This window comes from Pseudophryne corroboree, chromosome 4 (assembly GCF_028390025.1).
Source record: "Pseudophryne corroboree isolate aPseCor3 chromosome 4, aPseCor3.hap2, whole genome shotgun sequence".
In the NCBI taxonomy this organism is placed as follows: Eukaryota; Metazoa; Chordata; class Amphibia; order Anura; family Myobatrachidae; genus Pseudophryne; species Pseudophryne corroboree.
Window position 1 is genome coordinate 18,692,430 of NC_086447.1, and position 22,500 is coordinate 18,714,929.

Sequence of the window (22,500 nt, forward strand, 5' to 3'; positions counted from 1 at the left end):
CTATTAAAATGATTGAGTGTTAATTTTAAACATTATCAACTTTCCAAGCAAAATGAAAAATTATTTGACTACACAAAAGAGATTCAAATACTTATTCCTGTGTTGCTTTATCACACAAATTGTCATGTTTAATCATTTGGAAAATATCACTAATAGTTTGACTTATATTTGTGAAATTACTATCAACTGGCTACAGAGCTAGTTTGGAAAGCACTTTCAATAGATTTTTTAGTGTAGCCAAACTTACATCAAGATTAGAGATGCTTGAGCCTATCAAATCTTCTACACTCTTTTAAATTTTGCTTGTTTTGTAAACTAATCAAGTGTTCCAGGAATGATGGGGATATTCCATTGTTTGTTCTGATTTGACAATTCATGTTGGACAATGAGCGGCCCTTTTGAGCTAGTGAAGATAATTGTGCTACATGAGAGTATGCACAGACAATTATTTTTCTTTTTTTGCATTAAAGCACAATTTTTAATAAAGGAGAGGTTAATGATATAATAATTAGCACTGAAAGTCATCTGACACGATTTGAAAGTAAAATGTTGTGCATTGAAAGTAACCAAAGCTCTTTTTACTTTGAGTGGACATCATTTTCTTTCAAATGAATTTGATATTTTGCTAAATGTACAAAACTTTCTTACAAATTTGACATTCAAAATGCATTTGTAATTATCAAATGATACTTAGTATGGCTGCTGAGATTCCTGGGCTCAGTCTCAAGTAGAGGAGGAGAATGACGGATAGAGAAAGAGAGAACAGGCAGGCATCCTAAAGATTTTGATGTGCCTGTTCCTGACTCACCCTGAGCAACACTGGTTTCAAGCTTTTAGTAAATTTTCTGAAAAATAAAACAACCATGTGGTCATAATCGGCAGGATTTGAACCTGCGCGGGGAGACCCCAATGGATTTCTAGTCGATCGCCTTAACCACTCGGCCTCGACTACCTCTCATGCAATGTGATGTTTTCACAAAAGTTTCTCTATGGGTTGAGCTACTTCATTTCAGACTGTGAGGATGACTGAAGTAATATTGTATCAGAGATGATTTCCATGGGAAGTTAATCCTGACCACAGTGACCTGCGTTAATGATTTTTAAAATATAACTTGGAGAATGCTTTATACTTGGTATAGTTTTGGGTTTGTAAAATGTCAGTACTGACATCTAAGTTTATCAAAAGCATCATCCTTCGAGCCGGAATTGAACCAGCGACCTAAGGATTTCTGTACCAATCTCCTCTACAGTCCTCCGCTCTACTAGCTGAGATATCGAAGGATTCCATGAGCATACAATTGTGATATTACATGCTATTAAAATGATTGAGTGTTAATTTTAAACATTATCAACTTTCCAAGCAAAATGAAAAATGTTTTGACTACAAAAAAGAGATTCAACTACTTATTCCTGTGTTGCTTTATCACACAAATTGTCATGTTTAATCATTTGGAAAATATCACTAATAGTTTGACTTATATTTGTGCAATTACTATCAACTGGCTACAGAGCTAGTTTGGAAAGCACTTTCAATAGATTTTTTTAGTGTAGCCAAACTTACATCAAGATTAGAGATGCTTGAGCCTATCAAACCTTCTACACTCTTTTAAATTTTGCTTGTTTTGTAAACTAATCAAGTGTTCCAGGAATGATGGGGATATTCCATTGTTTGTTTTGATTTGACAATTCATTTTGGACAATGAGCGGCCCTTTTGAGCTAGTGAAGATAATTGTGCTACATGAGAGTATGCACAGACAATTATTTTTCTTTTTTTGCATTAAAGCACAATTTTTAATAAAGGAGAGGTTAATGATATAATAATTAGCACTAAAAGTCATCTGACACGATTTGAAAGTAAAATGTTGTGCATTGAAAGTAACCAAAGCTCTTGTAACTTTGAGTGGACATCATTTTCTTTCAAATGAATTTGATATTTTGCTAAATGTACAAAACTTTCTTACAAATTTGACATTCAAAATGCATTTGTAATTAATAAATGCTACTTAGTATGGCTGCTGAGATTCCTGGGCTCAGTCTCAAGTAGAGGAGGAGAATGACGGATAGAGAAAGAGAGAACAGGCAGGCATCCTAAAGATTTTGATGTGCCAGTTCCTGACTCACCCTGAGCAACACTGGTTTCAAGCTTTTAGTAAATTTTCTGAAAAATAAAACAACAATGTGGTCGTAGTTGGCAGGATTTGAACCTGCGCGGGGAGACCCCAATGGATTTCCAGTCCATCGCCTTAACCACTCGGCCACGACTACCTCTCATGCAATGAGATGTTTTCACAAAAGTTTCTCTATGGGTTGAGCTACTTCATTTCAAGCTGTGAGGATGACTGAAGTAATATTGTATCAGAGATGATTTCCATTTAAAGTTAATCCTGACCACAGTGACCTGCGTTAATGATTTTTAAAATATAACTTAGAGAATGCTTTATACTTGGTATAATTTTGGCTTTGTAAAATGTCAGTACTCACATCTAAGTTTATCAAAAGCATCATCCTTCGAGCCGGAATTGAACCAGCGACCTAAGGATTTCTGTACCAATCTCCTCTACAGTCCTCCGCTCTACCAGCTGAGATATCGAAGGATTCCATGAGCATACAGTTGTGATATTACGTTCTATTAAAACGATTGAGTGTTAATTTTAAACATTATCAACTTTCCAAGCAAAATGAAAAATGATTTGACTACACAAAAGAGATTCAACTACTTATTCCTGTGTTGCTTTATCACACAAATTGTCATGTTTAATCATTTGGAAAATATCACTAATAGTTTGACTTATATTTGTGAAATTACTATCAACTGGCTACAGAGCTAGTTTGGAAAGCACTTTCAATAGATTTTTTAGTGTAGCCAAACTTACATCAAGATTAGAGATGCTTGAGCCTATCAAACCTTCTACACTCTTTTAAATTTTGCTTGTTTTGTAAACTAATCAAGTGTTCCAGGAATGATGGGGATATTCCATTGTTTGTTCTGATTTGACAATTCATTTTGGACAATGAGCGGCCCTTTTGAGCTAGTGAAGATAATTGTGCTACATGAGAGTATGCACAGACAATTATTTTTATTTTTTTGCATTAAAGCACAATTTTTAATAAAGGAGAGGTTAATGATATAATAATTAGCACTGAAAGTCATCTGACACGATTTGAAAGTAAAATGTTGTGCATTGAAAGTAACCAAAGCTCTTTTTACTTTGAGTGGACATCATTTTCTTTCAAATGAATTTGATATTTTGCTAAATGTACAAAACTTTCTTACAAATTTGACATTCAAAATGCATTTGTAATTAATAAATGCTACTTAGTATGGCTGCTGAGATTCCTGGGCTCAGTCTCAAGTAGAGGAGGAGAATGACGGATAGAGAAAGAGAGAACAGACAGGCATCCTAAAGATTTTGATGTGCCAGTTCCTGACTCACCCTGAGCAACACTGGTTTCAAGCTTTTAGTAAATTTTCGGAAAAATTAAACAACCATGTGGTCGTAGTCGGCAGGATTTGAACCTGCGCGGGGAGACCCCAATGTAATTCTAGTCCATCGCCTTAACCACTCGGCCACGACTACCTCTCATGCAATGTGAAGTTTTCACAAAAATTTTCTCTATGGGTTGAGCTACTTCATTTCAGGATGTGAGGATGACTGAAGTAATATTGTATCAGAGATGATTTCCATGGGAAGTTAATCCTGACCACAGTGACCTGCGTTAATGATTTTTAAAATATAACTTGGAGAATGCTTTATACTTGGTACAGTTTTGGGTTTGTAAAATGTCAGTACTGACATCTAAGTTTATCAAGAGCATCATCCTTCGAGCCGGAATTGAACCAGCGACCTGAGGATTTCTGTACCAAACACATCTACAGTCCTCCGCTCTACCAGCTGAGCTATCGAAGGATTCCATGATCGTATATCTGTGATATTACGTGCTATTAAAATGATTGAGTGTTAATTTTAAACATTATCAACTTTCCAAGCAAAATAAAAAATGATTTGACTACACAAAAGAGATTCAACTACTTATTCCTGTGTTGCTTTATCACACAAATTGTCATGTTTAATCATTTGGAAAATATCACTAATAGTTTGACTTATATTTGTGCAATTACTATCAACTGGCTACAGAGCTAGTTTGGAAAGCACTTTCAATAGATTTTTTAGTGTAGCCAAACTTACATCAAGATTAGAGATGCTTGAGCCTATCAAACCTTCTACACTCTTTTAAATTTTGCTTGTTTTGTAAACTAATCAAGTGTTCCAGGAATGATGGGGATATTCCATTGTTTGTTCTGATTTGACAATTCATTTTGGACAATGAGCGGCCCTTTTGAGCTAGTGAAGATAATTGTGCTACATGAGAGTATGCACAGACAATTATTTTTCTTTTTTTGCATTAAAGCACAATTTTTAATAAAGGAGAGGTTAATGATATAATAATTAGCACTGAAAGTCATCTGACACGATTTGAAAGTAAAATGTTGTGCATTGAAAGTAACCAAATCTCTTTTTACATTGAGTGGACATCATTTTCTTTCAAATGAATTTGATATTTTGCTAAATGTACAAAACTTTCTTACAAATTTGACATTCAAAATGCATTTGTAATTAATAAATGCTACTTAGTATGGCTGCTGAGATTCCTGGGCTCAGTCTCAAGTAGAGGAGGAGAATGACGGATAGAGAAAGAGAGAACAGGCAGGCATCCTAAAGATTTTGATGTGCCAGTTCCTGACTCACCCTGAGCAACACTGGTTTCAAGCTTTTAGTAAATTTTCTGAAAAATAAAACAACCATGTGGTCGTAGTCGGCAAGATTTGAACCTGCGTGGGGAGACCCCAATGGCTTTCTAGTCCATCGCCTTAACCACTCGGCCATGACTACCTCTCATGCAATGTGGTGTTTTCACAAAAGTTTCTCTATGGGTTGAGCTACTTCATTTCAGGCTGTGAGGATGACTGAAGTAATATTGTATCAGAGATGATTTCCATGGGAAGTTAATCCTGACCACAGTGACCTGCGTTAATGATTTTTAAAATATAACTTGGAGAATGCTTTATACTTGGTACAGTTTTGGGTTTGTAAAATGTCAGTACTGACATCTAAGTTTATCAAAAGCGTCATCCTTCGAGCCGGAATTGAACCAGCAACCTAAGGATTTCTGTACCAATCACTTCTACAGTCCTCCGCTCTACCAGCTGAGCTATCGAAGGATTCCATGATCTTACAACTGTGATATTACATGCTATTAAAATGATTGAGTGTTAATTTGAAACATTATCAACTTTCCAAGCAAAATGAAAAATGATTTGACTACACAAAAGAGATTCAACTACTTATTCCTGTGTTGCTTTATCACACAAATTGTCATGTTTAATCATTTGGAAAATATCACTAATAGTTTGACTTATATTTGTGCAATTACTATCAACTGGCTACAGAGCTAGTTTGGAAAGCACTTTCAATAGATTTTTTAGCGTAGCCAAACTTACATCAAGATTAGAGATGCTTGAGCCTATCAAACCTTCTACACTCTTTTAAATTTTGCTTGTTTTGTAAACTAATCAAGTGTTCCAGGAATGATGGGGATATTCCATTGTTTGTTCTGATTTGACAATTCATTTTGGACAATGAGCGGCCCTTTTGAGCTAGTGAAGATAATTGTGCTACATGAGAGTATGCACAGACAATTATTTTTCTTTTTTTGCATTAAAGCACAATTTTTAATAAAGGAGAGGTTAATGATATAATAATTAGCACTGAAAGTCATCTGACACGATTTGAAAGTAAAATGTTGTGCATTGAAAGTAACCAAAGCTCTTTTTACTTTGAGTGGACATCATTTTCTTTCAAATGAATTTGATATTTTGCTAAATGTACAAAACTTTCTTACAAATTTGACATTCAAAATGCATTTGTAATTAATAAATGCTACTTAGTATGGCTGCTGAGATTCCTGGGCTCAGTCTCAAGTAGAGGAGGAGAATGACGGATAGAGAAAGAGAGAACAGACAGGCATCCTAAAGATTTTGATGTGCCAGTTCCTGACTCACCCTGAGCAACACTGGTTTCAAGCTTTTAGTAAATTTTCGGAAAAATTAAACAACCATGTGGTCGTAGTCGGCAGGATTTGAACCTGCGCGGGGAGACCCCAATGTAATTCTAGTCCATCGCCTTAACCACTCGGCCACGACTACCTCTCATGCAATGTGAAGTTTTCACAAAAATGTTCTCTATGGGTTGAGCTACTTCATTTCAGGATGTGAGGATGACTGAAGTAATATTGTATCAGAGATGATTTCCATGGGAAGTTAATCCTGACCACAGTGACCTGCGTTAATGATTTTTAAAATATAACTTGGAGAATGCTTTATACTTGGTACAGTTTTGGGTTTGTAAAATGTCAGTACTGACATCTAAGTTTATCAAAAGCATCATCCTTCGAGCCGGAATTGAACCAGCGACCTGAGGATTTCTGTACCAAGCACCTCTACAGTCCTCCGCTCTACCAGCTGAGCTATCGAAGGATTCCATGATCATATATCTGTGATATTACGTGCTATTAAAATGATTGAGTGTTAATTTTAAACATTATCAACTTTCCAAGCAAAATAAAAAATGATTTGACTACACAAAAGAGATTCAACTACTTATTCCTGTGTTGCTTTATCACACAAATTGTCATGTTTAATCATTTGGAAAATATCACTAATAGTTTGACTTATATTTGTGCAATTACTATCAACTGGCTACAGAGCTAGTTTGGAAAGCACTTTCAATAGATTTTTTAGTGTAGCCAAACTTACATCAAGATTAGAGATGCTTGAGCCTATCAAACCTTCTACACTCTTTTAAATTTTGCTTGTTTTGTAAACTAATCAAGTGTTCCAGGAATGATGGGGATATTCCATTGTTTGTTCTGATTTGACAATTCATTTTGGACAAAGAGCGGCCCTTTTGAGCTAGTGAAGATAATTGTGCTACATGAGAGTATGCACAGACAATTATTTTTCTTTTTTTGCATTAAAGCACAATTTTTAATAAAGGAGAGGTTAATGATATAATAATTAGCACTGAAAGTCATCTGACACGATTTGAAAGTAAAATGTTGTGCATTGAAAGTAACCAAAGCTCTTTTTACTTTGAGTGGACATCATTTTCTTTCAAATGAATTTGATATTTTGCTAAATGTACAAAACTTTCTTACAAATTTGATATTCAAAATGCATTTGTAATTAATAAATGCTACTTAGTATGGCTGCTGAGATTCCTGGGCTCAGTCTCAAGTAGAGGAGGAGAATGACGGATAGAGAAAGAGAGAACAGACAGGCATCCTAAAGATTTTGATGTGCCAGTTCCTGACTCACCCTGAGCAACACTGGTTTCAAGCTTTTAGTAAATTTTCTGAAAAATAAAACAACCATGTGGTCGTAGTCGGCAGGATTTGAACCTGCGCGGGAAGATTCCAATATAATTCTAGTCCATCGCCTTAACCACTCGGCCACGACTACCTCTCATGCAATGTGATGTTTTCACAAAAGTTTCTCTATGGGTTGAGCTACTTCATTTCAGGATGTGAGGATGACTGAAGTAATATTGTATCAGAGATGATTTCCATGGGAAGTTAATCCTGACCACAGTGACCTGCGTTAATGATTTTTAAAATATAACTTGGAGAATGCTTTATACTTGGTACAGTTTTGGGTTTGTAAAATGTCAGTACTGACATCTAAGTTTATCAAAAGCATCATCCTTCGAGCCGGAATTGAACCAGCGACCTAAGGATTTCTGTACCAATCACCTCTACAGTCCTCCACTCTACCAGCTGAGCTATCGAAGGATTCCATGATCGTATATCTGTGATATTACGTGCTATTAAAATGATTGAGTGTTAATTTTAAACATTATCAACTTTCCAAGCAAAATGAAAAATGATTTGACTACACAAAAGAGATTCAACTACTTATTCCTGTGCTGCTTTATCACACAAATTGTCATGTTTAATCATTTGGAAAATATCACTAATAGTTTGACTTATATTTGTGCAATTACTATCAACTGGCTACAGAGCTAGTTTGGAAAGCACTTTCAATAGATTTTTTAGTGTAGCCAAACTTACATCAAGATTAGAGATGCTTGAGCCTATCAAACCTTCTACACTCTTTTAAATTTTGCTTGTTTTGTAAACTAATCAAGTGTTCCAGGAATGATGGGGATATTCCATTGTTTGTTCTGATTTGACAATTCATTTTGGACAATGAGCGGCCCTTTTGAGCTAGTGAAGATAATTGTGCTACATGAGAGTATGCACAGACAATTATTTTTCTTTTTTTGCATTAAAGCACAATTTTTAATAAAGGAGAGGTTAATGATATAATAAATAGCACTGAAAGTCATCTGACACGATTTGAAAGTAAAATGTTGTGCATTGAAAGTAACCAAAGCTCTTTTTACTTTGAGTGGACATCATTTTCTTTCAAATGAATTTGATATTTTGCTAAATGTACAAAACTTTCTTACAAATTTGACATTCAAAATGCATTTGTAATTAATAAATGCTACTTAGTATGGCTGCTGAGATTCCTGGGCTCAGTCTCAAGTAGAGGAGGAGAATGACGGATAGCGAAAGAGAGAACAGGCAGGCATCCTAAAGATTTTGATGTGCCAGTTCCTGACTCACCCTGAGCAACACTGGTTTGAAGCTTTTAGTAAATTTTCTGAAAAATAAAACAACCATGTGGTCGTAGTCGGCAAGATTTGAACATGCGCGGGGAGACCCCAATGGCTTTCTAGTCCATCGCCTTAACCACTCGGCCATGACTACCTCTCATGCAATGTGATGTTTTCACAAAAGTTTCTCTATGGGTTGAGCTACTTCATTTCAGGCTGTGAGGATGACTGAAGTAATATTGTATCAGAGATGATTTCCATGGGAAGTTAATCCTGACCACAGTGACCTGCGTTAATGATTTTTAAAATATAACTTGGAGAATGCTTTATACTTGGTACAGTTTTGGGTTTGTAAAATGTCAGTACTGACATCTAAGTTTATCAAAAGCGTCATCCTTCGAGCCGGAATTGAACCAGCAACCTAAGGATTTCTGTACCAATCACTTCTACAGTCCTCCGCTCTACCAGCTGAGCTATCGAAGGATTCCATGATCTTACAACTGTGATACTACATGCTATTAAAATGATTGAGTGTTAATTTGAAACATTATCAACTTTCCAAGCAAAATGAAAAATGATTTGACTACACAAAAGAGATTCAACTACTTATTCCTGTGTTGCTTTATCACACAAATTGTCATGTTTAATCATTTGGAAAATATCACTAATAGTTTAACTTATATTTGTGCAATTACTATCAACTGGCTACAGAGCTAGTTTGGAAAGCACTTTCAATAGATTTTTTAGTGTAGCCAAACTTACATCAAGATTAGAGATGCTTGAGCCTATCAAACCTTCTACACTCTTTTAAATTTTGCTTGTTTTGTAAACTAATCAAGTGTTCCAGGAATGATGGGGATATTCCATTGTTTGTTCTGATTTGAGAATTCATTTTGGACAATGAGCGGCCCTTTTGAGCTAGTGAAGATAATTGTGCTACATGAGAGTATGCACAGACAATTATTTTTCTTTTTTTGCATTAAAGCACATTTTTTAATAAAGGAGAGGTTAATGATATAATAATTAGCACTGAAAGTCATCTGACACGATTTGAAAGTAAAATGTTGTGCATTGAAAGTAACCAAAGCTCTTTTTACTTTGAGTGGACATCATTTTCTTTCAAATGAATTTGATATTTTGCTAAATGTACAAAACTTTCTTACAAATTTGATATTCAAAATGCATTTGTAATTAATAAATGCTACTTAGTATGGCTGCTGAGATTCCTGGGCTCAGTCTCAAGTAGAGGAGGAGAATGACGGATAGAGAAAGAGAGAACAGACAGGCATCCTAAAGATTTTGATGTGCCAGTTCCTGAGTCACCCTGAGCAACACTGGTTTCAAGCTTTTAGTAAATTTTTCTGAAAAATAAAACAACCATGTGGTCATAGTCGGCAGGATTTGAACCTGCGCGGGGAGACTCCAATGTAATTCTAATCCATCACCTTAACCACTCGGCCACAACTACCTCTCATGCAATGTGATGTTTTCACAAAAGTTTCTCTATGGGTTGAGCTACTTCATTTCAGGATGTGAGGATGACTGAAGTAATATTGTATCAGAGATGATTTCCATGGGAAGTTAATCCTGACCACAGTGACCTGCGTTAATGATTTTTAAAATATAACTTGGAGATTGCTTTATACTTGGTACAGATTTGGGTTTGTAAAATGTCAGTACTGACATCTAAGTTTATCAAAAGCATCATCCTTCGAGCCGGAATTGAACCAGCGACTTAAGGATTTCTGTACCAATCACCTCTACAGTCCTCCGCTCTACCAGCTGAGCTATCGAAGGATTCCATGATCGTATATCTGTGATATTACGTGCTATTAAAATGATTGAGTGTTAATTTTAAACATTATCAACTTTCCAAGCAAAATGAAAAATGATTTGACTACACAAAAGAGATTCAACTACTTATTCCTGTGTTGCTTTATCACACAAATTGTCATGTTTAATCATTTGGAAAATATCACTAATAGTTTGACTTATATTTGTGCAATTACTATCAACTGGCTACAGAGCTAGTTTGGAAAGCACTTTCAATAGATTTTTTAGTGTAGCCAAACTTACATCAAGATTAGAGATGCTTGAGCCTATCAAACCTTCTACACTCTTTTAAATTTTGCTTGTTTTGTAAACTAATCAAGTGTTCCAGGAATGATGGGGATATTCCATTGTTTGTTCTGATTTGACAATTCATTTTGGACAATGAGCGGCCCTTTTGAGCTAGTGAAGATAATTGTGCTACATGAGAGTATGCACAGACAATTATTTTTCTTTTTTTGCATTAAAGCACAATTTTTAATAAAGGAGAGGTTAATGATATAATAATTAGCACTGAAAGTCATCTGACACGATTTGAAAGTAAAATGTTGTGCATTGAAAGTAACCAAAGCTCTTTTTACTTTGAGTGGACATCATTTTCTTTCAAATGAATTTGATATTTTGCTAAATGTACAAAACTTTCTTACAAATTTGACATTCAAAATGCATTTGTAATTAATAAATGCTACTTAGTATGGCTGCTGAGATTCCTGGGCTCAGTCTCAAGTAGAGGAGGAGAATGACGGATAGAGAAAGAGAGAACAGGCAGGCATCCTAAAGATTTTGATGTGCCAGTTCCTGACTCACCCTGAGCAACACTGGTTTCAAGCTTTTAGTAAATTTTCTGAAAAATAAAGCAACCATGTGGTCGTAGTCGGCAAGATTTGAATCTGCGCGGGGAGACCCCAATGGCTTTCTAGTCCATCGCCTTAACCACTCGGCCATGACTACCTCTCATGCAATGTGATGTTTTCACCAAAGTTTCTCTATGGGTTGAGCTACTTCATTTCAGGCTGTGAGGATGACTGAAGTAATATTGTATCAGAGATGATTTCCATGGGAAGTTAATCCTGACCACAGTGACCTGCGTTAATGATTTTTAAAATATAACTTGGAGAATGCTTTATACTTGGTACAGTTTTGGGTTTGTAAAATGTCAGTACTGACATCTATGTTTATCAAAAGCGTCATCCTTCGAGCCGGAATTGAACCAGCGACCTAAGGATTTCTGTACCAATCACTTCTACAGTCCTCCGCTCTACCAGCTGAGCTATCGAAGGATTCCATGATCATACAATTGTGATATTACATGCTATTAAAATGATTGAGTGTTAATTTTAAACATTATCAACTTTCCAAGCAAAATGAAAAATGATTTGACTACACAAAAGAGATTCAACTACTTATTCCTGTGTTGCTTTATCACACAAATTGTCATGTTTAATCATTTGGAAAATATCACTAATAGTTTGACTTATATTTGTGCAATTACTATCAACTGGATACAGAGCTAGTTTGGAAAGCACTTTCAATAGATTTTTTAGTGTAGCCAAACTTACATCAAGATTAGAGATGCTTGAGCCTATCAAACCTTCTACACTCTTTTAAATTTTGTTTGTTTTGTAAACTAATCAAGTGTTCCAGGAATGATGGGGATATTCCATTGTTTGTTCTGATTTGACAATTAATTTTGGACAATGAGCGGCCCTTTTGAGCTAGTGAAGATAATTGTGCTACATGAGAGTATGCACAGACAATTATTTTTCTTTTTTTGCATTAAAGCACAATTTTTAATAAAGGAGAGGTTAATGATATAATAATTAACACTGAAAGTCATCTGACATGATTTGAAAGTAAAATGTTGTGCATTGAAAGTAACCAAAGCTCTTTTTACTTTGAGTGGACATCATTTTCTTTCAAATGAATTTGATATTTTGCTAAATGTACAAAAATTTCATACAAATTTGACATTCAAAATGCATTTGAACTTAATAACTGCTACTTACTATGGCTGCTGAGATTCCTGGGCTCAGTCTCAAGTAGAGGAGGAGAATGACGGATAGAGAAAGAGAGAACAGACAGGCATCCTAAAGATTTTGATGTGCCAGTTCCTGACTCACCCTGAGCAACACTGGTTTAAAGCTTTTAGTAAATTTTCTGAAAAATAAAACAACCATGTGGTCGTAGTCGGCAGGATTTGAACCTGCGCGGGGAGAACCAAATGGATTTCTAGTCCATCGCCTTAACCACTCAGCCACGACTACCTCTCATGTGATGTGATGTTTTCACAAAAGTTTCTCTATGGGTTGAGCTACTTCATTTCAGGCTGTGAGGATGACTGAAGTAATAATGTATCAGAGATGATTTCCATGGGAAGTTAATCCTGACCACAGTGACCTGCGTTAATGATTTTTAAAATATAACTTGGAGAATGCTTTATACTTGGTACAGTTTTGGGTTTGTAAAATGTCAGTACTGACATCTAAGTTTATCAAAAGCGTCTTCCTTCGAGACGGAATTGAACCAGCGACCTAAGGATTTCTGTACCAATCACCTCTACAGTCCTCCGCTCTACCAGCTGAGCTATCGAAGGATTCCATGATCATCCAACTGTGATATTATGTGCTATTAAAATGATTGAGTGTTAATTTTAAACATTATCAACTTTCCAAGCAAAATGAAAAATTATTTGACTACACAAAAGAGATTCAACTACTTATTCCTGTGTTGCTTTATCACACAAATTGTCATGTTTAATCATTTGGAAAATATCACTAATAGTTTGACTTATATTTGTGCAATTACTATCAACTGGCTAGAGAGCTAGTTTGGAAAGCACTTTCAATAGATTTTTTAGTGTAGCCAAACTTACATCAAGATTAGAGATGCTTGAGCCTATCAAACCTTCTACACTCTTTTAAATTTTGCTTGTTTTGTAAACTAATCAAGTGTTCCAGGAATGATGGGGATATTCCATTGTTTGTTCTGATTTGACAATTCATTTTGGACAATGAGCGGCCCTTTTGAGCTAGTGAAGATAATTGTGCTACATGAGAGTATGCACAGACAATTATTTTTCTTTTTTTGCATTAAAGCACAATTTTTAATAAAGGAGAGGTTAATGATATAATAATTAGCACTGAAAGTCATCTGACACGATTTGAAAGTAAAATGTTGTGCATTGAAAGTAACCAAAGCTCTTTTTACTTTGAGTGGACATCATTTTCTTTCAAATGAATTTGATATTTTGCTAAATGTACAAAACTTTCTTACAAATTTGACATTCAAAATGCATTTGTAATTAATAAATGCTACTTAGTTTGGCTGCTGAGATTCCTGGGCTCAGTCTCAAGTAGAGGAGGAGAATGACGGATAGAGAAAGAGAGAACAGGCAGGCATCCTAAAGATTTTGATGTGCCAGTTCCAGACTCACCCTGAGCAACACTGGTTTCAAGCTTCTAGTAAATTTTCTGAAAAATAAAACAACCATGTGGTCGTAGTCTGCAAGATTTGAACCAGCGCGGGGAGACCCCAATGGCTTTCTAGTCCATCGCCTTAACCACTCGGCCAGGACTACCTCTCATGCAATGTGATGTTTTCACAAAAGTTTCTCTATGGGTTGAGCTACTTCATTTCAGGCTGTGAGGATGACTGAAGTAATATTGTATCAGAGATGATTTCCATGGGAAGTTAATCCTGACCACAGTGACCTGCGTTAATGATTTTTAAAATATAACTTGGAGAATGCTTTATACTTGGTACAGTTTTGGGTTTGTAAAATGTCAGTACTGACATCTAAGTTTATCAAAAGCGTCATCCTTCGAGCCGGAATTGAACCAGCGACCTAAGGATTTCTGTACCAATCACTTCTACAGTCCTCCGCTCTACCAGCTGAGATATCAAAGGATTCCATGATCGTACAACTGTGATATTACATGCTATTAAAATGATTGAGTGTTAATTTTAAACATTATCAACTTTCCAAGCAAAATGAAAAATGATTTGACTACACAAAAGAGATTCAACTACTTATTCCTGTGTTGCTTTATCACACAAATTGTCATGTTTAATCATTTGGAAAATATCACTAATAGTTTGACTTATATTTGTGCAATTACTATCAACTGGCTACAGAGCTAGTTTGGAAAGCACTTTCAATAGATTTTTTAGTGTAGCCAAACTTACATCAAGATTAGAGATGCTTGAGCCTATCAAACCTTCTACACTCTTTTAAATTTTGCTTGTTTTGTAAACTAATCAAGTGTTCCAGGAATGATGGGGATATTCCATTGTTTGTTCTGATTTGACAATTCATTTTGGACAATGAGCGGCCCTTTTGAGCTAGTGAAGATAATTGTGCTACATGAGAGTATGCACAGACAATTATTTTTCTTTTTTTGCATTAAAGCACAATTTTTAATAAAGGAGAGGTTAATGATATAATAATTAGCACTGAAAGTCATCTGACACGATTTGAAAGTAAAATGTTGTGCATTGAAAGTAACCAAAGCTCTTTTTACTTTGAGTGGACATCATTTTCTTTCAAATGAATTTGATATTTTGCTAAATGTACAAAACTTTCATACAAATTTGACATTCAAAATCCATTTGTACTTAATAACTGCTACTTACTATGGCTGCTGAGATTCCTGGGCTCAGTCTCAAGTAGAGGAGGAGAATGACGGATAGAGAAAGAGAGAACAGGCAGGCATCCTAAAGATTTTGATGTGCTAGTTCCTGACTCACCCTGAGCAACACTGGTTTCAAGCTTTTAGTAAATTTTCTGAAAAATAAAACAACCATGTGGTCGTAGTCGGCAGGATTTGAACCTGCGCGGGGAGAACCCAATGGATTTCTAGTCCATCTCCTTAACCACTCAGCCACAACTACCTCTCATGCAATGTGATGTTTTCACAAAAGCTTCTCTATGGGTTGAGCTACTTCATTTCAGGCTGTGAGGATGACTGAAGTAATATTGTATCAGAGATGATTTCCATGGGAAGTTAATCCTGACCACAGTGACCTGCGTTAATGATTTTTAAAATATAACTTGGAGAATGCTTTATACTTGGTACAGTTTTGGGTTTGTAAAATGTCAGTACTGACATCTCAGTTTATCAAAAACGTCAACCTTCGAGCCGGAATTGAACCAGCGACCTAAGGATTTCTGTTCCAATCTCCTCTACAGTCCTCTGCTCTACCAGCTGAGATATCGAAAGATTCCATGATCATACAGCTGTGATGTTACATGCTATTAAAATGATTGGGTGTTAATTTTAAACATTATCAACTTTCCAAGCAAAATAAAAAATGATTTGACTACACAAAAGAGATTCAACTACTTATTCCTGTGTTGCTTCATCACACAAATTGTCATGTTTAATCATTTGGAAAATATCACTAATAGTTTGACTTATATTTGTGCAATTACTATCAACTGGCTACAGAGCTAGTTTGGAAAGCACTTTCAATAGATTTTTTAGTGTAGCCAAACTTACATCAAGATTAGAGATGCTTGAGCCTATCAAACCTTCTACACTCTTTTAAATTTTGCTTGTTTTGTAAACTAATCAAGTGTTCCAGGAATGATGGGGATATTCCATTGTTTGTTCTGATTTGACAATTAATTTTGGACAATGAGCGGCCCTTTTGAGCTAGTGAAGATAATTGTGCTACATGAGAGTATGCACAGACAATTATTTTTATTTTTTTGCATTAAAGCACAATTTTTAATAAAGGAGAGGTTAATGATATAATAATTAGCACTGAAAGTCATCTGACACGATTTGAAAGTAAAATGTTGTGCATTGAAAGTAACAAAAGCTCTTTTTACTTTGAGTGGACATCATTTTCTTTCAAATGAATTTGATATTTTGCTAAATGTACAAAACTTTCTTACAAATTTGACATTCAAAATGCATTTGTAATTAATAAATGCTACTTAGTATGGCTGCTGAGATTCCTGGGCTCAGCCTCAAGTAGAGGAGGAAAATGACGGATAGAGAAAGAGAGAACAGGCAGGCATCCTAAAGATTTTGATGTGCCAGTTCCAGACTCACCCTGAGCAACACTGGTTTCAAGCTTTTAGTAAATTTTCTGAAAAATAAAACAACCATGTGGTCGTAGTCGGCAGGATTTGAGCCTGCGCGGGGAGACCCCAATGTATTTCTAGTCCATCGCCTTAACCACTCAGCCACGACTACCTCTCATGCAATGTGATGTTTTCACAAAAGTTTCTCTATGGGTTGAGCTACTTCATTTCAGGCTGTGAGGATGACTGAAGTAATATTGTATCAGAGATGATTTCCATGGGAAGTTAATCCTGACCACAGTGACCTGCGTTAATGATTTTTAAAATATAACTTGGAGAATGCTTTATACTTGGTACAGTTTTGGGTTTGTAAAATGTCAGTACTGACATCTAATTTTATCAAAAGCGTCTTCCTTCGAGCCGGAATTGAACCAGCGACCTAAGGATTTCTGTACCAATCACCTCTACAGTCCTCCGCTCTACCAGCTGAGCTATCGAAGGATTCCATGATCGTCCAACTGTGATATTATGTGCTATTAAAATGATTGAGTGTTAATTTTAAACATTATCAACTTTCCAAGCAAAATGAAAAATTATTTGACTACACAAAAGAGATTCAACTACTTATTCCTGTGTTGCTTTATCACACAAATTGTCATGTTTAATCATTTGGAAAATATCACTAATAGTTTGACTTATATTTGTGCAATTACTATCAACTGGCTAGAGAGCTAGTTTGGAAAGCACTTTCAATAGATTTTTTAGTGTAGCCAAACTTACATCAAGATTAGAGATGCTTGAGCCTATCAAACCTTCTACACTCTTTTAAATTTTGCTTGTTTTGTAAACTAATCAAGTGTTCCAGGAATGATGGGGATATTCCATTGTTTGTTCTGATTTGACAATTCATTTTGGACAATGAGCGGCCCTTTTGAGCTAGTGAAGATAATTGTGCTACATGAGAGTATGCACAGACAATTATTTTTCTTTTTTTGTATTAAAGCACAATTTTTAATAAAGGAGAGATAAATGATATAATAATTAGCACTGAAAGTCATCTGACACGATTTGAAAGTAAAATGTTGTGCATTGAAAGTAACCAAAGCTCTTTTTACTTTGAGTGGACATCATTTTCTTTCAAATGAATTTGATATTTTGCTAAATGTACAAAACTTTCTTACAAATTTGACATTCAAAATGCATTTGTAATTAATAAATGCTACTTAGTATGGCTGCTGAGATTCCTGGGCTCAGTCTCAAGTAGAGGAGGAGAATGACGGATAGAGAAAGAGAGAACAGGCAGGCATCCTAAAGATTTTGATGTGCCAGTTCCAGACTCACCCTGAGCAACACTGGTTTCAAGCTTCTAGTAAATTTTCTGAAAAATAAAACAACCATGTGGTCGTAGTCTGCAAGATTTGAACCAGCGCGGGGAGACCCCAGTGGATTTCTAGTCCATCGCCTTAACCACTCGGCCACGACTACCTCTCATGCAATGTGATGTTTTCACAAAAGTTTCTCTATGGGTTGAGCTACTTTATTTCAGGCTGTGAGGATGACTGAAGTAATATTGTATCAGAGATGATTTCCATGGGAAGTTAATCCTGACCACAGTGACCTGCGTTAATGATTTTTAAAATATAACTTGGAGAATGCTTTATACTTGGTACAGTTTTGGGTTTGTAAAATGTCAGTACTGACATCTAAGTTTATCAAAAGCATCTTCCTTCGAGCCGGAATTGAGCCAGCGACCTAAGGATTTCTGTACCAATCACCTCTACAGTCCTCCGCTCTACCAGCTGAGCTATCGAAGGATTCCATGATCGTACAACTGTGATATTACGTGCTATTAAAATGATTGAGTGTTAATTTTAAACATTATCAACTTTCCAAGCAAAATGAAAAATGATTTGACTACACAAAAGAGATTCAACTACTTATTCCTGTGTTGCTTTATCACACAAATTGTCATGTTTAATCATTTGGAAAATATCACTAATAGTTTGACTTATATTTGTGCAATTACTATCAACTGGCTAGAGAGCTGGTTTGGAAAGCACTTTCAATAGATTTTTTAGTGTAGCCAAACTTACATCAAGATTAGAGATGCTTGAGCCTATCAAACCTTCTACACTCTTTTAAATTTTGCTTGTTTTGTAAACTAATCAAGTGTTCCAGGAATGATGGGGATATTCCATTGTTTGTTCTGATTTGACAATTCATTTTGGACAATGAGCGGCCCTTTTGAGCTAGTGAAGATAATTGTGCTACATGAGAGTATGCACAGACAATTATTTTTCTTTTTTTGCATTAAAGCACAATTTTTAATAAAGGAGAGGTTAATAATATAATAATTAGCATTGAAAGTCATCTGACACGATTTGAAAGTAAAATGTTGTGCATTGAAAGTAACCAAAGCTCTTTTTACTTTGAGTGGACATCATTTTCTTTCAAATGAATTTGATATTTTGCTAAATGTACAAAACTTTCATACAAATTTGACATTCAAAATGCATTTGTACTTAATAAATGCTACTTAGTATGGCTGCTGAGATTCCTGGGCTCAGTCTCAAGTAGAGGAGGAGAATGACGGATAGAGAAAGAGAGAACAGGCAGGCATCCTAAAGATTTTGATGTGCCAGTTCCAGACTCACCCTGAGCAACACTGGTTTCAAGCTTTTAGTAAATTTTCTGAAAAATAAAACAACCATGTGGTCGTAGTCGGCAAGATTTGAGCCTGCGCGGGGAGACCCCAATGTATTTTTAGTCCATCGCCTTAACCACTCGGCCAAGACTACCTCTCATGCAATGTGATGTTTTCACAAAAGTTTCTCTATGGGTTGAGCTACTTCATTTCAGGATGTGAGGATGACTGAAGTAATATTGTATCAGAGATGGTTTCCATGGGAAGTTAATCCTGACCACAGTGACCTGCGTTAATGATTTTTAAAATATAACTTGGAGAATGCTTTATACTTGGTACAGTTTTGGGTTTGTAAAATGTCAGTACTTACATCTAAGTTTATCAAAAGCATCTTCCTTTGAGCCGGAATTGAACCAGCGACCTAAGGATTTCTGTACCAATCACCTCTACAGTCCTCTGCTCTACCAGCTGAGTTATCGAAGGATTCCATGATCATACGACTGTGATATTACATGCTATTAAAATGATTGAGTGTTAATTTTAAACATTATCAACTTTCCAAGCAAAATGAAAAATGATTTGACTACACAAAAGAGATTCAACTACTTATTCCTGTGTTGCTTTATCACACAAATTGTCATGTTTAATCATTTGGAAAATATCACTAATAGTTTGACTTATATTTGTGCAATTACTATCAACTGGCTACAGAGCTAGTTTGGAAAGCACTTTCAATAGATTTTTTAGTGTAGCCAAACTTACATCAAGATTAGAGATGCTTTAGCCTATCAAACCTTCTACACTCTTTTAAATTTTGCTTGTTTTGTAAACTAATCAAGTGTTCCAGGAATGATGGGGATATTCCATTGTTTGTTCTGATTTGACAATTCATTTTGGACAATGAGCGGCCCTTTTGAGCTAGTGAAGATAATTGTGCTACATGAGAGTATGCACAGACAATTATTTTTCTTTTTTTGCATTAAAGCACAATTTTTAATAAAGGAGAGGTTAATAATATAATAATTAGCATTGAAAGTCATCTGACACGATTTGAAAGTAAAATGTTGTGCATTGAAAGTAACCAAAGCTCTTTTTACTTTGAGTGGACATCATTTTCTTTCAAATGAATTTGATATTTTGCTAAATGTACAAAACTTTCATACAAATTTGACATTCAAAATGCATTTGTACTTAATAAATGCTACTTAGTATGGCTGCTGAGATTCCTGGGCTCAGTCTCAAGTAGAGGAGGAGAATGACGGATAGAGAAAGAGAGAACAGGCAGGCATCCTAAAGATTTTGATGTGCCAGTTCCAGACTCACCCTGAGCAACACTGGTTTCAAGCTTTTAGTAAATTTTCTGAAAAATAAAACAACCATGTGGTCGTAGTCGGCAAGATTTGAGCCTGCGCGGGGAGACCCCAATGTATTTTTAGTCCATCGCCTTAACCACTCGGCCAAGACTACCTCTCATGCAATGTGATGTTTTCACAAAAGTTTCTCTATGGGTTGAGCTACTTCATTTCAGGATGTGAGGATGACTGAAGTAATATTGTATCAGAGATGGTTTCCATGGGAAGTTAATCCTGACCACAGTGACCTGCGTTAATGATTTTTAAAATATAACTTGGAGAATGCTTTATACTTGGTACAGTTTTGGGTTTGTAAAATGTCAGTACTGACATCTAAGTTTATCAAAAGCATCTTCCTTTGAGCAGGAATTGAACCAGCGACCTAAGCATTTCTGTACCAATCACCTCTACAGTCCTCCGCTCTACCAGCTGAGTTATCGAAGGATTCCATGATCATACGACTGTGATATTACATGCTATTAAAATGATTGAGTGTTAATTTTAAACATTATCAACTTTCCAAGCAAAATGAAAAATGATTTGACTACACAAAAGAGATTCAACTACTTATTCCTGTGTTGCTTTATCACACAAATTGTCATGTTTAATCATTTGGAAAATATCACTAATAGTTTGACTTATATTTGTGCAATTACTATCAACTGGCTACAGAGCTAGTTTGGAAAGCACTTTCAATAGATTTTTTAGTGTAGCCAAACTTACATCAAGATTAGAGATGCTTTAGCCTATCAAACCTTCTACACTCTTTTAAATTTTGCTTGTTTTGTAAACTAATCAAGTGTTCCAGGAATGATGGGGATATTCCATTGTTTGTTCTGATTTGACAATTCATTTTGGACAATGATCGGCCCTTTTGAGCTAGTGAAGATAATTGTGCTACATGAGAGTATGCACAGACAATTATTTTTATTTTTTTGCATTAAAGCACAATTTTTAATAAAGCAGAGGTTAATGATATAATAATTAGCACTGAAAGTCATCTGACACGATTTGAAAGTAAAATGTTGTGCATTGAAAGAAACCAAAGCTCTTTTTACTTTGAGTGGACATCATTTTCTTTCAAATTAATTTTATATTTTGCTAAATGTACAAAACTTTCTTACAAATTTGACATTCAAAATGCATTTGTAATTAATAAATGCTACTTAGTATGGCTGCTGAGATTCCTGGGCTCAGTCTCAAGTAGAGGAGGAGAATTACGGATAGAGAAAGAGAGAACAGGCAGGCATCCTAAAGATTTTGATGTGCCAGTTCCTGACTCACCCTGAGCAACACTGGTTTCAAGCTTTTAGTAAATTTTCTGAAAAATAAAACAACCATGTGGTCGTAGTCGGCAAGATTTGAACTTGCGCGGGGAGACCCCAATGGATTTCTAGTCCATCGCCTTAACCACTCGGCCACGACTACCTCTCATGCAATGTGATGTTTTCACAAAAGTTTCTCTATGGGTTGAGCTACTTCATTTCAGGCTGTGAGGATGACTGAAGTAATATTGTATCAGAGATGATTTCCATGGGAAGTTAATCCTGACCACAGTGACCTGCGTTAATGATTTTTAAAATATAACTTGGAGAATGCTTTATACTTGGTACAGTTTTGGGTTTGTAAAATGTCAGTACTGACATCTAAGTTTATCAAAAGCGTCATCCTTCGAGCCAGAGACCTAAGGATTTCTGTACCAATCACCTCTACAGTCCTCCGCTCTACCAGCTGAGCTATCGAAGTATTCCATGATCGTACAACTGTGATATTACGTGCTATTAAAATGATTGAGTGTTAATTTTAAACATTATCAACTTTCCAAGCAAAATGAAAAATGATTTGACTACACAAAAGAGATTCAACTACTTATTCCTGTGTTGCTTTGTCACACAAATTGTCATGTTTAATCATTTGGAAAATATCACTAATAGTTTGACTTATATTTGTGCAATTACTATCAA

The 22,500-nt window shown here is 35.5% G+C and overlaps 24 non-coding genes across 24 annotated transcripts; all 24 read right to left on the reverse strand.

Moving 5' to 3' along the window:
- Nucleotides 1-870: 870 nt before the first annotated feature.
- On the reverse strand, nt 871-952 carry TRNAS-AGA (transfer RNA serine (anticodon AGA)). Its single transcript has one exon. It is a non-coding gene; the product is annotated as a tRNA-Ser (tRNA).
- A 239-nt stretch (nt 953-1,191) lies between these two features.
- TRNAY-GUA (transfer RNA tyrosine (anticodon GUA)) lies at nt 1,192-1,281 on the reverse strand. The gene is given in 2 exon segments: nt 1,192-1,227; nt 1,245-1,281. It is a non-coding gene; the product is annotated as a tRNA-Tyr (tRNA).
- Nucleotides 1,282-2,184: 903 nt separating this feature from the next.
- TRNAS-GGA (transfer RNA serine (anticodon GGA)) lies at nt 2,185-2,266 on the reverse strand. The gene has a single exon. It is a non-coding gene; the product is annotated as a tRNA-Ser (tRNA).
- Nucleotides 2,267-2,505: 239 nt separating this feature from the next.
- Nucleotides 2,506-2,595, reverse strand: TRNAY-GUA (transfer RNA tyrosine (anticodon GUA)). The gene is given in 2 exon segments: nt 2,506-2,541; nt 2,559-2,595. It is a non-coding gene; the product is annotated as a tRNA-Tyr (tRNA).
- A 902-nt stretch (nt 2,596-3,497) lies between these two features.
- Nucleotides 3,498-3,579, reverse strand: TRNAS-AGA (transfer RNA serine (anticodon AGA)). Its single transcript has one exon. It is a non-coding gene; the product is annotated as a tRNA-Ser (tRNA).
- A 240-nt stretch (nt 3,580-3,819) lies between these two features.
- TRNAY-GUA (transfer RNA tyrosine (anticodon GUA)) lies at nt 3,820-3,909 on the reverse strand. Its single transcript is given in 2 exon segments — nt 3,820-3,855; nt 3,873-3,909. It is a non-coding gene; the product is annotated as a tRNA-Tyr (tRNA).
- Nucleotides 3,910-4,811: 902 nt separating this feature from the next.
- Nucleotides 4,812-4,893, reverse strand: TRNAS-AGA (transfer RNA serine (anticodon AGA)). The gene has a single exon. It is a non-coding gene; the product is annotated as a tRNA-Ser (tRNA).
- Nucleotides 4,894-5,132: 239 nt separating this feature from the next.
- On the reverse strand, nt 5,133-5,222 carry TRNAY-GUA (transfer RNA tyrosine (anticodon GUA)). Its single transcript is given in 2 exon segments — nt 5,133-5,168; nt 5,186-5,222. It is a non-coding gene; the product is annotated as a tRNA-Tyr (tRNA).
- A 902-nt stretch (nt 5,223-6,124) lies between these two features.
- Nucleotides 6,125-6,206, reverse strand: TRNAS-AGA (transfer RNA serine (anticodon AGA)). Its single transcript has one exon. It is a non-coding gene; the product is annotated as a tRNA-Ser (tRNA).
- Nucleotides 6,207-6,446: 240 nt separating this feature from the next.
- On the reverse strand, nt 6,447-6,536 carry TRNAY-GUA (transfer RNA tyrosine (anticodon GUA)). The gene is given in 2 exon segments: nt 6,447-6,482; nt 6,500-6,536. It is a non-coding gene; the product is annotated as a tRNA-Tyr (tRNA).
- A 1,223-nt stretch (nt 6,537-7,759) lies between these two features.
- TRNAY-GUA (transfer RNA tyrosine (anticodon GUA)) lies at nt 7,760-7,849 on the reverse strand. Its single transcript is given in 2 exon segments — nt 7,760-7,795; nt 7,813-7,849. It is a non-coding gene; the product is annotated as a tRNA-Tyr (tRNA).
- Nucleotides 7,850-9,072: 1,223 nt separating this feature from the next.
- TRNAY-GUA (transfer RNA tyrosine (anticodon GUA)) lies at nt 9,073-9,162 on the reverse strand. The gene is given in 2 exon segments: nt 9,073-9,108; nt 9,126-9,162. It is a non-coding gene; the product is annotated as a tRNA-Tyr (tRNA).
- Nucleotides 9,163-10,386: 1,224 nt separating this feature from the next.
- On the reverse strand, nt 10,387-10,476 carry TRNAY-GUA (transfer RNA tyrosine (anticodon GUA)). Its single transcript is given in 2 exon segments — nt 10,387-10,422; nt 10,440-10,476. It is a non-coding gene; the product is annotated as a tRNA-Tyr (tRNA).
- A 1,223-nt stretch (nt 10,477-11,699) lies between these two features.
- On the reverse strand, nt 11,700-11,789 carry TRNAY-GUA (transfer RNA tyrosine (anticodon GUA)). The gene is given in 2 exon segments: nt 11,700-11,735; nt 11,753-11,789. It is a non-coding gene; the product is annotated as a tRNA-Tyr (tRNA).
- A 902-nt stretch (nt 11,790-12,691) lies between these two features.
- TRNAS-AGA (transfer RNA serine (anticodon AGA)) lies at nt 12,692-12,773 on the reverse strand. The gene has a single exon. It is a non-coding gene; the product is annotated as a tRNA-Ser (tRNA).
- A 239-nt stretch (nt 12,774-13,012) lies between these two features.
- Nucleotides 13,013-13,102, reverse strand: TRNAY-GUA (transfer RNA tyrosine (anticodon GUA)). The gene is given in 2 exon segments: nt 13,013-13,048; nt 13,066-13,102. It is a non-coding gene; the product is annotated as a tRNA-Tyr (tRNA).
- Nucleotides 13,103-14,325: 1,223 nt separating this feature from the next.
- On the reverse strand, nt 14,326-14,415 carry TRNAY-GUA (transfer RNA tyrosine (anticodon GUA)). The gene is given in 2 exon segments: nt 14,326-14,361; nt 14,379-14,415. It is a non-coding gene; the product is annotated as a tRNA-Tyr (tRNA).
- Nucleotides 14,416-15,317: 902 nt separating this feature from the next.
- On the reverse strand, nt 15,318-15,399 carry TRNAS-AGA (transfer RNA serine (anticodon AGA)). Its single transcript has one exon. It is a non-coding gene; the product is annotated as a tRNA-Ser (tRNA).
- Nucleotides 15,400-15,638: 239 nt separating this feature from the next.
- On the reverse strand, nt 15,639-15,728 carry TRNAY-GUA (transfer RNA tyrosine (anticodon GUA)). The gene is given in 2 exon segments: nt 15,639-15,674; nt 15,692-15,728. It is a non-coding gene; the product is annotated as a tRNA-Tyr (tRNA).
- Nucleotides 15,729-16,630: 902 nt separating this feature from the next.
- Nucleotides 16,631-16,712, reverse strand: TRNAS-AGA (transfer RNA serine (anticodon AGA)). The gene has a single exon. It is a non-coding gene; the product is annotated as a tRNA-Ser (tRNA).
- Nucleotides 16,713-16,951: 239 nt separating this feature from the next.
- TRNAY-GUA (transfer RNA tyrosine (anticodon GUA)) lies at nt 16,952-17,041 on the reverse strand. Its single transcript is given in 2 exon segments — nt 16,952-16,987; nt 17,005-17,041. It is a non-coding gene; the product is annotated as a tRNA-Tyr (tRNA).
- A 1,223-nt stretch (nt 17,042-18,264) lies between these two features.
- On the reverse strand, nt 18,265-18,354 carry TRNAY-GUA (transfer RNA tyrosine (anticodon GUA)). Its single transcript is given in 2 exon segments — nt 18,265-18,300; nt 18,318-18,354. It is a non-coding gene; the product is annotated as a tRNA-Tyr (tRNA).
- Nucleotides 18,355-19,577: 1,223 nt separating this feature from the next.
- TRNAY-GUA (transfer RNA tyrosine (anticodon GUA)) lies at nt 19,578-19,667 on the reverse strand. Its single transcript is given in 2 exon segments — nt 19,578-19,613; nt 19,631-19,667. It is a non-coding gene; the product is annotated as a tRNA-Tyr (tRNA).
- Nucleotides 19,668-21,882: 2,215 nt separating this feature from the next.
- On the reverse strand, nt 21,883-21,964 carry TRNAS-AGA (transfer RNA serine (anticodon AGA)). The gene has a single exon. It is a non-coding gene; the product is annotated as a tRNA-Ser (tRNA).
- Between the last annotated feature and the right edge of the window lie 536 nt (nt 21,965-22,500).